Source organism: Eretmochelys imbricata, chromosome 11 (genome assembly GCF_965152235.1).
Source record: "Eretmochelys imbricata isolate rEreImb1 chromosome 11, rEreImb1.hap1, whole genome shotgun sequence".
NCBI classification, from domain to species: Eukaryota; Metazoa; Chordata; order Testudines; family Cheloniidae; genus Eretmochelys; species Eretmochelys imbricata.
Window position 1 is genome coordinate 74718605 of NC_135582.1, and position 13951 is coordinate 74732555.

Here is a 13951-nt window from a genome sequence, read left to right on the forward strand (position 1 = left end):
ACAGAACGAGGAGTAATGTTCTCAAGTTGCAGTGGGGGAGGTTTAGATTGGATATTAGGAAAAACTTTTTCACTAAGAGGGTGGTGAAACACTGGAATGCGTTACCTAGGAAGGTGGTAGAATCTCCTTCCTTAGAGGTTTTTAAGGTCAGGCTTGACAAAGCCCTGGCTGGGATGATTTAACTGGGAATTGGTCCTGCTTCGAGCAGGGGGTTGGACTAGATGACCTTCAGGGGTCCCTTCCAACCCTGATATTCTATGATTCTGTGATTCTAAGAAGTGTACCTTGTGCCAACAATTGAATGCTATATCCCCAAAGAACCAGGAGTTAAAGTAGAAACTAGTCCTGATGGAAGGTGTTCTGAAACAGTCATCTGACCCCAGTCCCAAATCCCCTCCACGGCAAAGATAGTCCCCAGAGCCTTCAACTTCTAAGGAGGGAGAGCTGAGCAGGAAATCTTCAGGCTCTTCTCGCTCTCTCCAAAAAGAGGGCTGCAAGCCCTCAGACTAAGCTCCTGACTGGCTAGAGGAGATCCCCAGCACAATGGGTCACTTAGGCACCGACGGCCCCAAAACACGGTACCCGTAGGACACATGGGTCCTCCGGTGCAGACACCACCTATAAGCCTAAGGACTTGAAGGGTGCAGGCTCTGAAGAGCAAGAGCAAAGACCATACCGTCTCTGTGAAGGCGGTACCAACTACTTCCAAACAACCCTTGTCAAACCGATCATTTCTCACAAGATCTCTTCCAATTTCCTCTGTACCAGCGACTCAGCACCAACAAGCCCTGAATGCACTGATCACAGTGGTACTGCAGTCGTTTAGTTTTTCTAGAGACCTCATGATGGCTGAGATTCCAGAGTTCCCATTCTACATCTCGATCCCCAGAATCACCGCTGGTACCGGGGCGTTTGCCTCCAGTCTCCTTATTGGCTCCACTGCTATCCAGTGAGGACTCAGTGACCAGGATGATATCCTCTCACTACTACCCCGACACCATGGTCCATCTCTACTTCAGCCAGGACCCTCCCAGTTACACTCTCGGTCTGAGCCTCAACCCTCTTGGTATGGCCACTCGTGGGTACCGCCACTCGTGCCCTTTCCCCAGCCCCAGTGGCTGTACGGGGACCTGTGAGCAGCCTACAGACATCATACTCCTCCGGCATCTAGCGTCTCTTACCGAGAATCCATAAGATGGTCTCCTTCAGCCTCTGTATCCAGAGCCCCAGAACAGCAAGAGGAAACTTTTGAAGAGCAAGAGGCCAGCCTAGAAGAGGAGGTTACACCACACGGGAATATCTCCTCCTCCACCTCCCCAGACGAGGCAGTGATGCCCCTATCACCATCCCTGGCGAATTAATTTAAACTGCTTCAGGGTCTCACAAAAAGGATGGGAGACACTACAAATTCCCGCCGAAGAGGTGAAAGATACTCAGCACAAGTTACTAGATTTATATACTGCATAGAATCATAGAATATCAGGGTTGGAAGGGACCCCTGAAGGTCATCTAGTCCAACCCCCTGCTCGAAGCAGGACCAATTCCCAGTTAAATCATCCCAGCCAGGGCTTTGTCAAGCCTGACCTTAAAAACTTCCAAGGAAGGAGATTCCACCACCTCCCTAGGCAACGCATTCCAGTGTTTCACCACCCTCTTAGTGAAAAAGTTTTTCCTAATATCCAATCTAAACCTCCCCCACTGCAACTTGAGGCCATTACTCCTCGTTCTGTCATCTGCTACCATTGAGAACAGTCTAGAGCCATCCTCTTTGGAACCCCCTTTCAGGTAGTTGAAAGCAGCTATCAAATCCCCCCTCATTCTTCTCTTCTGCAGGCTAAACAATCCCAGCTCCCTCAGCCTCTGCTCATAAGTCATGTGTTCTAGACCCCTAATCATTTTTGTTGCCCTTCGCTGGACTCTCTCCAATTTATCCACATCCTTCTTGTAGTGTGGGGCCCAAAACTGGACACAGTACTCCAGATGAGGCCTCACCAATGTCGAATAGAGGGGGACGATCACGTCCCTCGATCTGCTCGCTATGCCCCTATTTATACATCCCAAAATGCCATTGGCCTTCTTGGCAACAAGGGCACACTGCTGACTCATATCCAGCTTCTCATCCACTGTCACCCCTAGGTCCTTTTCCGCAGAACTGCTGCCTAGCCATTCGGTCCCTAGTCTGTAGCGGTGCATTGGATTCTTCCGTCCTAAGTGCAGGACCCTGCACTTATCCTTATTGAACCTCATCAGATTTCTTTTGGCCCAATCCTCCAATTTGTCTAGGTCCTTCTGTATCCTATCCCTCCCCTCCAGCGTATCTACCACTCCTCCCAGTTTAGTATCGTCCGCAAATTTGCTGAGAGTGCAATCCACACCATCCTCCAGATCATTTATGAAGATATTGAACAAAACCGGCCCCAGGACCGACCCCTGGGGCACTCCACTTGACACCGGCTGCCAACTAGACATGGAGCCATTGATCACTACCCGTTGAGCCCGACAATCTAGCCAGCTTTCTACCCACCCTATAGTGCATTCATCCAGCCCATACTTCCTTAACTTGCTGACAAGAATACTGTGGGAGACCGTGTCAAAAGCTTTGCTAAAGTCAAGAAACAATACATCCACTGCTTTCCCTTCATCCACAGAACCAGTAATCTCATGATAAAAGGCGATTAGATTAGTCAGGCATGACCTTCCCTTGGTGAATCCATGCTGGCTGTTCCTGATCACTTTCCTCTCATGCAAGTACTTCAAGATTGATTCTTTGAGGACCTGCTCCATGATTTTTCCAGGGACTGAGGTGAGGCTGACTGGCCTGTAGTTCCCAGGATCCTCCTTCTTCCCTTTTTTAAAGATTGGCACTACATTAGCCTTTTTCCAGTCATCCGGGACTTCCCCGGTTCGCCACGAGTTTTCAAAGATAATGGCCAATGGCTCTGCAATCACAGCCGCCAATTCCTTCAGCACTCTCGGATGCAACTCGTCCGGCCCCATGGACTTGTGCACGTCCAGCTTTTCTAAATAGTCCCTAACCACCTCTATCTCCACAGAGGGCTGGCCATCTCTTCCCCATTTTGTGATGCCCAGCGTAGCAGTCTGGGAGCTGACCTTGTTAGTGAAAACAGAGGCAAAAAAAGCATTGAGTACATTAGCTTTTTCCACATCCTCTGTCACTAGGTTGCCTCCCTCATTCAGTAAGGGGCCCACACTTTCCTTGGCTTTCTTCTTGTTGCCAACATACCTGAAGAAACCCTTCTGCGGAATAGGAGTCTCTCCGAGGCACAGGACGCAGCAAGAGTGTCCGTCCGTAAGTAGTATTGCATTCCTGCATGAGAGGCACTGTTTAAAACTGGGGGATCCAGGTATGCTCCTTACTGTGGTGATCCCCAGACAGTGGGGGGGAAAAATTAGGGGGGGGGGGAACAGGGAGAAGGATTTTTTTTTTTAAACATGGGGAAAAAAAATAAAGAAAACTCTATAAAGCTAAGAAAAAACAAATGGAAACTCTAGTAGGAGCTAAGAAAGTGAACTCAAACTCTGAGGTAAAGAGAAAAGCAGACTGCTATTCGCTCTGTCTCAGGCCAGGGGCAGCAGAGAAAGAACTGAGGGTGGGTCACCCGTGCAGGGCTAGTTACCTTCAAAGAAGAGCACAAGGGAGGGAGAGTGCATGTGCGGGCCAAATGGACACTGCTATCTAAAATCTCTGATCAGAGGTGCAGGGACGCAGATAAATGTATAGTAGAGCTACTATTTCTACAGGGTAAATGAGTAAAACTTTGCAAGAATGCCCAGTGAGAAAGGCAGTTAATAAAAATGAAGAGTTCCTGATCTCACGGCTACGTTTATGGGTTAAAATTTGCTTGGATCATTTCTCTTTAAATCCCTAAGAATTGTGGCAGATGGTGCATTACAACAAGCAATGTGGGTGGTAAAATCCTACATGTCACCTTTGCTCATTTTGCACAAATATATAACAGGATATATTCCATTTTAAGAAAAATGCCAGAATCATTTAAGTTGGTCATATACTTCAAACAACCCACTCTCAATAAAATCCAAGAATCAATAAACTGTCCCCATATAAAAGGACTATTTCACTCAATAGGCACAGTGTGCCTCCTTTTCTTCATGTTTTTTTAGGACACCAAGATAAATGTTTATTTTGGATGCCTGGGGAAAAGGTCTACCTTTCCCCTTACCTTGTTCAGAACAGACTGCAATGTGGAACGGCACGCAGGGATTTGCCAAATTAAAAAGTAGGAACATTCTCTTTTTGTAATCAATGAGGGAAAATCTACCATTGATGCAGGGGGTGCGGGTGGGAGAGGGGAGGGATGGGAACCCAAAATAAACCACCAACCCACAGGATTTACTTTCATTTCATTCCGCCTTTCTTAAGCGACTAACACAAGGTTATGGTGTGCATAGCTCTGCAGATGGTTTATCATAGAACACCCAGTTCTAATGTTCAATTTTTTCGGTAAATTTGAAGTGCTTGACATCCTAAAAAAGTTAGGAAAGAGGTGATGTAATTATTCACCATTTGGAAAGGGTATTTCTAGAGACAATATTTTAATGAATTATTTGATAATAGTTTTTTATTTTATGTTTATTACCACGTACAGTGCTTGTTGTTTGAAAATGAACGGAAGTGAAATATGGATTAAATTACAAAACATGCACACTATAAATGGTTAACAGTTTCTACATCCCCTTTTACCGAAGCAGTACATCCTGCTATCAAAGTAGAACAAAACAGTCACACTTTTATTGAGCTACACCGTTTCCCCCTTTTTTCTATAGCACAGGAAAGGGCAGAACACTCATTTTGGACAAGTTTTTTTTTTTTTTAAATCCATTTGACTCCAAAACCACAGTTTGGATTTTTTATTATACAAAATATTGTGTGATCATAAATAGCATAGTCTATTTAAAATGCAGAAACTATCTACTAGGGATGCCCAAGAGAAACCTTTTCACAGAAACCATTGGAAAACAGTAAAACAAATAATTTCTCAATTAACAGGATGCTTTTTCTGCTTACACCAGGTATGAAGTTCAAAGTAGGAGGCCAAGAAACAAGGACACAATGTTATTTGCCCTGCAAATTCTGAAAGTGAGTGAGTGTTCCCAGCTTCTGAACTGGAACCCACAAAGAAAAAAAAAAAAAAAAAAAGATTTCATGAAGAGTAGGGATATTATTTTTTATCTAGAACACACAATTTAAAGTTCATATTTATATGGACGAATAGAAATGCTGAAACAAACACAGGAAGAGCCACCTAGCCCAGGTCAGCTTCTGGTGGTCATCTTACTCAACATCAATGAACGTTCTGGAGAAGCATCAAAACTAAATACTTAGCAAGGGTTTGTTTAAGCAAAGTCCTAGGAGGTTTTGAAACCCAAACACATCCAAAAACAAATCTAATGATTAATTTTTATACATACAGGAAGTTAAGTGGAAAATATTAACTCAGCACTGATTTATAGAGGGCAGTAGTTCTATACAGACATTGGTTCTTTCTGAATGACATCTTTAAGATCCAGCAGTTGCTTTCTGTCCATTCTGCTAAAGCTCGTTTACGTTCTCATCTTCAACCTTGCCTACTACAATCTCTCCTTTCTTTGCCTTCGCAGATGCTTCGCCCCGCCGCCTCTGCATTTATATCCATTCAAAATGATACCAAAAATAAAAAAAATCATCTTCCTGCCTTGTCATTTACTGCGTGACCCCACTCTTGCATCCCTTCACTGGCAATTTCCATGCCTCACCCATCGCAAGAAACACAAATAACTTGTCTTCATATTTAAGGCCCTTCATGGCTTAGCTCTCCCTCATCTCTCAGACTATTAAGCTGTTGAATCCCCATCTCTCTGTCAATGGTACCAGCCTTCATCAGCCATTAGTCTAAGGATATGTCTACGTTGCAATGTAAGCCCAGGGTCAACCATGAGTTAGCAGACCAGGATTGTTAACCTAGTGTTTGAGAGTCTACACTCATTTGTAACCCCAGATTAGGAATTGTTGAACCCAGGATCCCAACCTAGGGCTCCAGTGTCTACACTACATTATGTAGGGCCAAGTCCAACCACCCGTATGCCAGAATTACTAGCGCCCTCCCACATGTGGGTGCTTTAGCTCTTTGTTGGTATACAGTGTAGGAAATCTTGACTGTCCACTAAACTTGACTCTCCAGTGAGCAAAGAAAGTCAGCCTGTGGGATACTTTTGGTGGACTCCCAGATCCCAAGTCTGGTGGGGCTGCGTCAACACTGCAAAGCAATAGGGCTTGAACCCTGTGTTCCAGCTTGATTCAGGCTTGGACCCTGCACCCCCATGGGGTCCTGGGACTGAGCCACGAGAAAGTACAATTTGTGTGCAGATGGAAGGGGGTAGACTTGAGCCTGAGTTCAAATCCTGGGCTTACATTTCAGTGTAGACATACCCTAATTTTTCCTTTAGACAACTTCATGCTTTCTTTCAGGTCATGCATGGGAAGGGCTCCTCACATAACTCCACAAAGACACATTGCTGTCCTCTTTCAAATTCCTCCTTGAAACTTGCTTCTGCCATGACACCTACAAAACACTTAATTAGGCACCGAATGTGTTGTGACCCCTGGTAATTACAATAAGCATAACTGTCTCACTGTGACTTTGTGCATACATTCTGCCCCCCCGCCAGTCTGTTTGCTGTATCCACCTGTTGTCTCATCTTATATTTACATTGTAAGCTCTTCAGTGCAGGGATCATCTCTTTTTTTGGGTGCGTGGTGTACACATACAGGGTCTTGCATAACAGGCCCTGATTTCTAATTGGGGACTCCAGGCACTACAGCAACTCAAATAATAAATATTCACAAAATCCTGTTCATTATATTGCAACCATCTTTTGGTGACCTCAGGGTATTCCTGAGAGCTGTAGTCACAGTGATCTGAACCTGGGACTAGGATAAAAGACAAGATGGATTTGAGCATTGCATTAGCCTGTGCTAATTTTCCCTCAGTGACGTTAAATGAAAGGTTCATCAGCCATATCCAGGCTCTACTGCAGGAGCCCTGAAATAGTATGGTTGTTTACTTGCAGAAACATATTCGTTATGCTAGTATCAAAAGTTTCTCACTGTATTTTATTGCAGCTTTAAATAATCACTACATCACGACAAAGCACTGATAATACAACTGGCCTTCGGTATGCCCCTAGGGTAGCTGCATTCTCATAGTTAAATCCCACTGTAAGCATTTCCTTGTGACACAAACTAGTAGGATACAGAGAAGCTTGGGCTCCCAAAGAACAGACTGTCACAACACTTGATCTGAGGATAGTTTAAACAAACACAGCTAATTTAACTGTCATAAATTACTACTACTGAGGTAACATCTTTTATTGAACCAACTTCTGCTGGTGAGAAAAACTTTTGAGCTACACAGAACGCTTCTTCAGCTATAAAAAATATTACCTCACCTGTGTCTCTAATATCCTGGGACTGACAAGATTACACCACTGCATACATAAATGACTAATTGCATTTATGGGGGATCCATCATATCATATGGCTGATACACTAGTGCAGAGTCTATGCTGTTCTGAGGAACTTTACCAAAAATAATATCAACAATCAGCATGATTGGTTTGGTCTTAAAGTGATAAGATTTTTTGTTTTTAAACCATTTGTGATAAAAGGAAACTTTATCCAGGTTATGGAACTATTTACTAAATTTGTTTCAAGCAAAAACCTTGCAGAATTGCTTCTTTTTCAGAGCCAGTGAACTTTTTTGGTAGTACAAAGATGGGAGCTTTTATTAAGTGATCCCACGTAGCAAAAACTCTATTTCATAACCTGTCTACTTTTGCCATGCATCAAATAAATGAAGTGGAATACAAAACATAACATCTGTTTCTTTCTCTGACTGTTTAATATAGGGGTCAGGTTCTAACCAAATATATTTAGGAAGTCTTTTCAGGAATTTGTTAGGCTGAATGCAGCTAATCAAGACAGCAAAAACCTTGTGTATTTCCAAGGTGACCTCTTTGTTTGACCTGAAAAATTTGTATATTATTTTAAGTACTTTCACTACATAGCTTTTGCATTTGTAGATTTAACCTTCTTTTTTTAACACCAGTGTTTCAAGAAAGCATAGGTATGTTTGTGAGGGTGGGCACGGAAAGTATTTCAGATGAAGCTATGAATAAATAAATGCTACATTGCAATCAGCAGTTAAAAGTTACGGTGTGTAATATCCTCTAGTCAAAACATAACACTGCTGAATTCTAAGCATTAATTTACCATCTTTACCCACTTTATAGATTGGATTTTTAAAATCAAACAGTATCTAATAATAAATTAATGCACATAAACAGTACTCAGAATACAGACAGACAATTTTTCTGATCTTTGCTAAGTAACAGCTTTAGGCTTTAAAGTCTAAAGAATTGAAGATGGAAAGAAGAAACATTCTTCTGCCAGCAGGATTAGTTTAGCAACATCAGGGAAGATACGTACTCTTACTTTTAGGGGAAAAAAACCCACCTTCTTACTGCCAACTGCAACTAAGATTTTGCAGTCACCAAGTTAACGAGGCAGTTCAGCTATAGCTTGAGAGAGATGAGACCTCCTCCATTAGCTCCAACTCTACCACAGTGTGTCAGATATCCAGATGTATCACCCTCAACATATGGACTTTGCAATTCCCCTGACAGTGCCTGAGTGAAGATATTTTTAATACTATTTATTTTTGCACCACACATTCAGTTTCTTAATTCCTCAAATTAAGGCAAATGCTTTCCTGAAATCCAATACCCTCCAATTATCACAGCTACCAAGCTCCTTTAATTTCCCCCTCAAACAGTTCTTCTCTATTGTTGGAAAAATAACAGCTTCTCTCTGGATCATAAAGATGCCTCTGATGTAATCTGAAAAGCAGTAGCGATAAAGACCCAGTACAATAGCAGGCAGCTACTTAGAGGTCATATGATACAAAGATATACAGTGTGACTAAATGATCACAGAGGAGGGATACAACTGCCATGTGCATTTGAAAAATGTGAATGGCCAGAAGGGAGCAGATTTGCTCACTATGGTTTAAGGAGATTTAATTAGGAGAAATGGAATGAAATTATTCAAAAGGAGATTTGGGCTGATTACCAAAAAAAAAGTCTCCTGACAGTGAAATCTATTAGGTGTTGTACAGCTTCTCACAGGAAATGGATGAAGTCCCACTGCTTACCTTGACAGGACAAAATACTCTACAGAACAATCCCGCCCTGGCAGAGGAATGAACTAAATGACCTGATAATTTCCCCCAAATCCAGTTTATCAGATTTGATGATTGAACAGCACCATCTAGTTACAGATCTAGGAATGGTAACGTGCACAGAAGAAAATCCAATACAAGTTCAGTGTACACTGCTGGTAACTAATTATGCAGTACTGCAGAGCAGAATGTCACTCACTCATCCCTTCCATTCTCTAAGCATTTGTATACAGACAGAGCTCATTCCTGCCAATGGATATTAAATCAACAGCCTTATTAGTTCAAGATGACCTATATACTTTGTATATGAGAGGAAAGTGATCAGGAACAGTCAGCATGGATTCCCCAAGGGAAGGTCATGCCTGACTAATCTAATCGCCTTCTATGATGAGATTACTGGTTCTGTGGATGAAGGGAAAGCAGTGGATGTATTGTTTCTTGACTTTAGCAAAGCTTTTGACACGGTCTCCCACAGTATTCTTGTCAGCAAGTTAAAGAAGTATGGGCTGGATGAATGCACTATAAGGTGGGCAGAAAGTTGGCTAGATTGTTGGGCTCAACAGGTAGTGATCAATGGCTCCATGTCTAGTTGGCAGCCGGTGTCAAGTGGAGTGCCCCAGGGGTCAGTCCTGGGGCCGGTTTTGTTCAATATCTTCATAAATGATCTGGAGGATAGTGTGGATTGCACTCTCAGCAAATTTGCGGATGATACTAAACTGGGAGGAGTGGTAGATACGCTGGAGGGCAGGGAGAGGATACAGAGGGACTTAGACAAATTGGAGGATTGGGCCAAAAGAAATCTGATGAGGTTCAATAAGGATAAGTTGAGGGACCTGCACTTAGGACGGAAGAACCCAATGCACAGCTATAGACTAGGGACCGAATGGCTAGGCAGCAGTTCTGTGGAAAAGGACCTAGGGGTGACAGTGGACAAGAAGCTGGATATGAGTCAGTAGTGTGCCCTTGTTGCCAAGAAGGCCAATGGCATTTTGGGATGTATAAGTAGGGGCATAGCGAGCAGATCGAGGGACGTGATCGTCCCCCTCTATTCGACATTGGTGAGGCCTCATCTGGAGTACTGTGTCCAGTTTTGGGCCCCACACTACAAGAAGGATGTGGATAAATTGGAGAGAGTCCAGCGAAGGGCAACAAAAATGATTAGGGGTCTAGAACACATGACTTATGAGGAGAGGCTGAGGGAGCTGGGATTGTTTAGTCTGCAGAGGAGAAGAATGAGGGGGGATTTGATAGCTGCTTTCAACTACCTGAAAGGGGGTTCCAGAGAGGATGGCTCTAGACTGTTCTGAATGCTAGCAGATGACCGAACAAGGAGTAATGGTCTCAAGTTGCAGTGGGGGAGGTTTAGGTTGGATATTAGGAAAAACTTTTTCACTAGGAGGGTGGTGAAACACTGGAATGCGTTACCTAGGGAGGTGGTAGAATCTCCTTCCTTAGAAGTTTTTAAGGTCAGGCTTGACAAAGCCCTGGCTGGGATGATTTAATTGGGGATTGGTCCTGCTTTGAGCAGGGGGTTGCACTAGATGACCTCCTGAGGTCCCATCCAACCCTGATATTCTATGATTCTATGAACTTTCACTAAAATTTGTTGTAAACAATAGACTTTGCTGTAAGAACCAGAGGGGGCTAGTATTTCTGTACATTTAAAGAAAAGGAGCACTTGTGGCACCTTAGAGACTAACCAATTTATTTGAGCATAAGCTTTCGTGAGCTACAGCTCACTTCATCGGATGCATACTGTGGAAAATACAGAAGATGTTTTTATACACACAGACCATGAAAAAATGGGTGTTTATCACTACAAAGGGTTTTCTCTCTCCCCACCCCACTCTCCTGCTGGTAATAGCTTATCTAAAGCTATTACCAACAGGAGAGTGGGTTGGGGGGGCGGGGGGGGTGAGAGAAAACCTGGATTTGTGCTGGAAATGGCCCACCTTGATTATCATACACATTGTAAGGAGAGTGATCACTTTAGATAAGCTATTACCAGCAGGAAAGTGGGGTGGGGAGAGAGAAAACCCTTTGTAGTGATAAACACCCATTTTTTCATGGTCTGTGTGTATAAAAACATCTTCTGTATTTTCCACAGTATGCATCCGATGAAGTGAGCTGTAGCTCACGAAAGCTTATGCTCAAATAAATTGGTTAGTCTCTAAGGTGCCACAAGTACTCCTTTTCTTTTTGCGAATACAGACTAACATGGCTGTTACTCTGAAATCTGTACATTTAGTATTGGGCTAGATCGGGGTAGTCAATTATTTTTTGTCAAGGTCCAAATTTCTCGGTCAAGGTGTAGTCAAGGTCCAGACTCTAGAGAAACATTTTTCACACCGCAAGTGCCCCTATTCAACAAACTCATAAAAGCTGTGCATTAGTAATATACCCCATTGCTAATATTTGTAATGCATTACATGAAAAATAAAATCAAACCGCTGTATAAATTAAGCATAGTGGTCAAGCCTCTGTTCTGATGCTGTGCAAAATAAAACAGTAAGTATTAGTCCACTCTTCCTGAAATGAACAGTTTTTGGTATCAACTTTATGTTTAAACATGGCACCAAAAAAAAGTAAAGCCATTAAACGTCGAAACCACCGGAGGCAGGACTATCGCTTTCAACAAAGTAAATGCACCTATGAGCATGAAATCATTTTTTAAAAAGGAACACAGTTTTTTATTGGAGGAAATGATGATAGCTCAAATTAAGCAAATAAAGAATTAAGGTGGACCAGTCAATCATTAATTCACAGTACAACGTATTGGAGATTGCACTGTGAGAAAATGAGAGGGTAAAAATAATTTTAAAAACAACAATAATGATCATCAGTAAATAAAAAGATTTTGCAGTCTGTTCAAACACGTCTTTTGGTCCAGATTTGGTCTGCGGTCTGCCTTTTGACTATTCCAGTCTAGATAATACTTAGTCCTGCCTTGAGTGCAGGGGACTGGACTAGAAGACCTCTTGAGGTTCCTTCCAGTCCTACACTTCTATGGTCTATGATTTGTAATGCAATGTATTTTAAAGTAGAATAAAGAGGAGTTTGATGCAGCAAAGTCTTCTGATAATGGGTTGCCATTTGGAAAAATCTAATGGGTTTTCTTGTTTGAGGAGGTATTCATTGTATTGTTTGACCTCACTTTTCCTCTGCCGCATTGCGGGACTCTCCCCCGGCCAAGGAAGGCTGGCTGGACACAGCCTCCCGCATCACTCAGAAAGATGCTCCTTTCCCTCTGAGGAACTGCACTCCTCCTTGACAGTCCCAATATGGGGAGGAAGGAAAGTAAATCCTGATTCCTCTGCCCTAGATCCATAAAGGGATTTAGGTGCCTAAATTGCTTGCCTCTCCCCATTCATTGTATAGGGAGAACATGGCCTAATTCAGGCTTTGTGGATTTCAGTGATTTTTAGGCACCTACAAGTTAGGCATCGCAACCCCTATGTCTATTTGTGGATCCAGGCCTTTCTGACAACATAATCTACTGCCTCCAGACAGCAAGGCAAACTGTGTTTATTTTTTAAGACTAGATATACCAATCTCAGGTCTTAACTATGGACAAACTGAAGATTATACTTCGAAGGGTTCAGGTTAACACTACCACTTTTGGCACAGAAACTAGAGGCCACTATTGAGCCATAATAGCTCTTCATAAGGTAAGTTCTTCGGATGTATCTGTTTTTCAGGCATTTAGAGATATTTATACTCTCTAATGAATTCTGTTCCTGATCCACCAAGATGCCAGCAGCCAGCCTTGTTGCATCAAATTAAAAAAAGAGATATGTGACTAGAATAGGACTATAGTATTCAAAAGCTTCCCAAGATACTTGTCCACAACAATGAATCAACCACAAAGTCATCAAATAACCTTCATGACTCAAGGTATCTTTGGGACTAATATTAAAACTATAGCCATACAGTCTGCCACTAAGTGTGAAATTATTAACTCTGATATGACAAAAGAAACCCAATGGCCAAGGTCCTCAAAACTGACTAGTGATTTTGGATGCTCAACCTGAGACACCTTAATAGGGGCAAGATTTTCAGAAGATGGGTGCTCAGCACCTTTTTTCAAGTTGGGCACCCAATATTTGAGGCACATAAAATCCCAGGTCACTACTGAAGTTCTTGCCCAATGAAAACAGTTATGAATAAAGATTAAGGATAAACTGAAGTAAAAATAGGTTTGTGGACTTTCCAGGTGAGATTTGATGATAATTGGGAGTTACAAGTGCCTTCTTGTAAGCACATGAAAGTCTACCTGTCTAGGTTCTTATATTGGCACTCACCAACATATATTTTAGTGACTCCCAAGGTCCTTCTCCAGCTCATCAAGTTGGCCCAATAATTTACTAGCCTTCTCAATGGCTGGTTGATCAGGAAAATCAATCAAAAGTTATTGTGCACTCTAATAGGTATTTGCAACAAGATCTTGACAAGGCACAAACAGTAAAGGATTTTCAGTATAAAGACTAAAGACATACTATATTAATTACACTTCAGTACTGACTGGAATCAAGATAGCTTTGGAGACATGAAGCAGTATCAGAGAACCAACATCTGATTATACTTTATAAGGTTAACAGTATCTTAAGATCGTATTTTGGTTAGCAGCCCATGAAAACTGTTGTTGGACAACAGGATGCTGCTCTACAAATGCCCAAAGGACAACTAAGACTGGA

The 13951-nt window shown here is 42.4% G+C and overlaps 1 protein-coding gene across 5 annotated transcripts in view; it reads right to left on the reverse strand.

Moving 5' to 3' along the window:
- The window catches only part of TRAF3IP1 (TRAF3 interacting protein 1), a 95613-nt gene that overhangs the window by 15234 nt on the left and 66428 nt on the right, over positions 1-13951 (reverse strand). The window lies entirely within an intron of this gene.